We start from the raw sequence: 4,032 nt of genomic DNA, 5'->3' as shown, positions 1-4,032 counted from the left end.
TTATTCTATTTTTATGGTCTACAATTTTTTGAAATGATTTCATGAAAATCTCATTCGAAAATTTTAACGTTTGGGCACTCAATTTAGTCAAAAGGACTAAATTGTAATAAGTGAAAAAGTTGAGTTCTACTTGTTAAAGGTGCCCAATTGCTATGGGATTTTAAATTAGAGGTCCTTATATGATAATTAGACCATTAGTTAAGTTTATGGACAAAAATGGACATGATTAGGTGAAATTTCAAAGTTTTAAGTAAAGGGCATTTTGGTCATTTGGTTAATAAAAGAATAAAATAGGGAAAATAAAGCCAAAATTGGTGTCCATCTTCTCTTCTTGGCCGAATTTTATAAGACACCATAGCTAGGGTTTTCTTTAACTTTCAAGCTTGATTGTAAGTACATATAGCCCCATTTTTAATGCTCTTTACATTGTTGAAGTCTTCGTAACCCGATTTACCTATTTCTACCATTATTTTGAAGTAGGGTTCATGTTTAAAAATTTACCCATGTGTGACATGCATGTATTTTGATGTTTAATGGAAGATATTGTATGTTTAAGGTGTGATAAACAACTTTTACCAAGTGATTTTTAGTGAAAATGTATAAAAAGGACTTATTTGTAAAAGTTGTTAAAATGGGTAGCAAAAATGTGATTTAATGAAAAATGTGGGCTAATATGAGCATGTATATGGTTCGGCTAGGCTTGGGTAACAAAGAAATTAAATACATTTCAATTTATGAGCCTAAGGACTAATTTGTAAAAATGTGAAAGGTTAGGGGCAAAATGGTAATTTTTCTATAATGTGATTTCCTGACCGAATTGAACAATTTGATAATTAAATAAATTAAATTTTCTATTATAGATCAAGAAAGACGATGTTCGAACCTTGACCGAGGGAAAAATAAGGTTATTGATGATTAGGTCCAATTCCACTATTTTCGTATCGAGGTAAGTTCTTATGTAAATAATGCATTGTTTTAATTATGTTTTGTATGCTTTACTATTGTATGAATTATGATTGACCATTGAGCGTGTTCGACAAAGTTACGACAATCTTGAAATCCCAATTGAACCTTAGGAATAAACAGGATACAAATGTCATGATATTAGGGTTACCGGAACTATGTGTAAGACCATATTTGGGATATGGCATCATTATAAGACTTGTGTAAGACCATATCTGGGATATGCATTGATATGAGATTTCGCGTAAGACATAGATAGGCTATTGGCATCGATACGAGATCCCTATGGAAGACCATATCTGAGATATGGCATTGGTTTGGTACTATGTATGCGAGATGTGCGAGTATCCTTTAGTATTCCAAGTGGTTCAATGGGAAATGAAACGAGAATGTCAAAGTTGTGAAAGACTATGGTAAGTTGTAAATTAGTACAGGTATGTACATGAAACTCATGCGTAATGAGCTTGATATATGCAGAATCCCTTTGTAAGGTTGTGATTGAGTAAGTTGGATTGTGAGATTTATAATGATATTTATGTTAATTTACTTCAAATTAATTGTATGTTAAATGTGAGTTTATAATGCCTATTATTTGCATGGGAAATTACTAAGCTTTAAAGCTTACTCTTTTTCTTTTCCCTTGTCTTATAGTGTCACCAAGCCAGTTCAGGGATCGTAGACTATCGGAGATCTATTCACACTATCAACTTAACATTTTGGGTACCAATGATTTTAATGTTTTGAGTTATGGCATGTATAGAGACTTGGTCTTTTTTTTATGTATCATAGTTGATTTGGCCAAATAAGTTGGCTTGTAAAGGTATTGATTCATTCTGTTTATGGCCATCGAATGTTGGCCTATAATGGTTATGATGGCATATGATTGTTATGTTGGCTATTGATACATTCATATGATGATACTTTTCATGGATGTGGGATTTTGCATGGCTTTAGTTAATAAGCTTGTGACGTCGTATGTGATGGACAATAGCTTGTGAATGATGTGTGGATGCCTTGGTTGTGGCTGATTTGGTTGAATGTATGTACTGGGAATGGTGCTATGTTTTGTTCTGTAGGTTTGTGCATGGAAGGGTGGCAATATGGCTTAGAAAATAGCCTCATTTTTGTCCACACGGATAGACACATGGGCGTGTGTCTAGGCCATGTGCGACACACAGCTTTCCCCATGGGCGTGTGATCTGGCTGTGTGTCCCCTGCACCTTAATAGTTGCAAAACAGAATGCTCAGTATCGAGCACACTGGTAGAGCCATGGGCGTGTGTCTCAGCCGTGTGGATGGCATGGCCTCAAACACGGGCGTGTGCCCTGGCCGTGTGAAGTCTACACCTATTTTTTAAAAAACATTATGAAAATTAAATCGACCACATGACCTAAGCACACGGGCGTGTGCCTTGGTCATTTGACTTAAATTTGTTCTTTGGTAACAAACAGAGAGTTACACGGGTTAGGGACACGGGTGTGTGTGAACATACGGCCTATCCATATGGGCATCTTCCAAGCCACACGAGTGTGTGGCCCTTAAAACATGAAAAATTTTCTAACTGTTGTGAAATTTTCCAAGGTTCTCGGTTTAGTCTAGAACTGCTTCCTAAGCATGTTTTGGGGCCTCGTAGGCTCATTATAAGGACAATTTGAATATATGTGAAAAGTTTTAAATTTGAATGGAAATTTACGTCCCAATTCTTTATGTTTTCTTGTGTTTAAGTTCAGTAATGCCTCGTACCTATTCTGGCATTGAATACAGGTAAGGGGTGTTACATTTAGTGGTATCAAAGCTATAGTTTAGTGGATTCTTGGACTAATGTAGCATGTGTGAGAGTCTAGCGATACATTCCATAAAATAACTATGATAGTTTGGTGACTCCTGACAATTTTAAACTGTGTTTTAATATAGTAAATGGATCCCAATCAAGCGAGGCTAATGACGTTGAAAGTAATGCACCGACTCCTGTTCAAAGGATAGTGCCATCTAATAGTAGACCTCCTATGGTTAGTCAATGAGAAGAGGGTAGAGAAGCCTTTCTCCATATGATGATTGAGTGGCATATGGAATTTGTTCGAATAAATCCGAATGCCAAACCTCCCTCACCCCCACCTATTCCTTGACCAATTCCCATAGCTCCACAAGGTATGGAATTTACAAGAATGAACAAGCCTCGAATTGATAAGATCCGAAAGCATAGGGCTGAAGATTTTAGAGCTAATGTGGATGATGATCCCGAGAGAGCCGAGTTTTGGCTTGAAAACTCTATCAGGATATTTGATGAGTTATCCTGCACACAAGATGAGTGTTTAAAGTGTGCCATCTCACTTCTAAGAGATTCTACATATCACTGGTGGACTACACTGGTATCGATCAAAAAGAAAATAAGCAACAAAAACTGGAAAAGGAAGTGAAATATCAGACAAAGAATGAATGATAAGGTGGATGCAAAAAACGAGCCCAATCATGCAAGAGTTTGCACGAAAAAAAAATATTCGAATACCAAATTATCCGCCAAACGTATATGAGTCTAGATCATCCTATACTAGATCCAAAGAGTAAGGGAGTGAAGGACAAGAAGAAATTGAGGAAGAAGAAGAAGAGGAGGAGGATGTTTTGGGATGAGATTTTCAAGAGGAGGAGATGAGGACTATGAGGGGGCGTTTCAATTGCAACGAACAACGTAAAAAAGTCCTGTCATCCGTAGTCTAACCTAACATGCAAATTCGTCAGGTGGAGGCTCCTCTTGAGGCCATATCTCGGATCGAGGGAAAGCACCAGTGGAAGGGGGAAATTGCCCCATTTTGATGATTAACAAACTTTTTAATTATTTTTGGGATTGTAAAACAATTAATTAGGATTTTTTATTGTTTTAAGAGTAAGATTAATAATAGATTTAAATATATTTTCCGTTTTTGAATTTTCTATGTAGGAACCTCACATTAAGAAAGCTATGTAACACCCTGTACCCGAGACCGTTGCCGGAGTCGGACACGAGGGGTTCACAGACTAAATTCACTTATTTTCACAGTCCATTTAAAAATTTCCAGACTAGCTGGTTAACTG

Source organism: Gossypium hirsutum, chromosome A03 (genome assembly GCF_007990345.1).
Source record: "Gossypium hirsutum isolate 1008001.06 chromosome A03, Gossypium_hirsutum_v2.1, whole genome shotgun sequence".
Taxonomy (NCBI): Eukaryota; Viridiplantae; Streptophyta; class Magnoliopsida; order Malvales; family Malvaceae; genus Gossypium; species Gossypium hirsutum.
The sequence above is the reverse complement of the archived record's forward strand: the minus strand, read 5'-3'. Positions refer to the sequence as shown.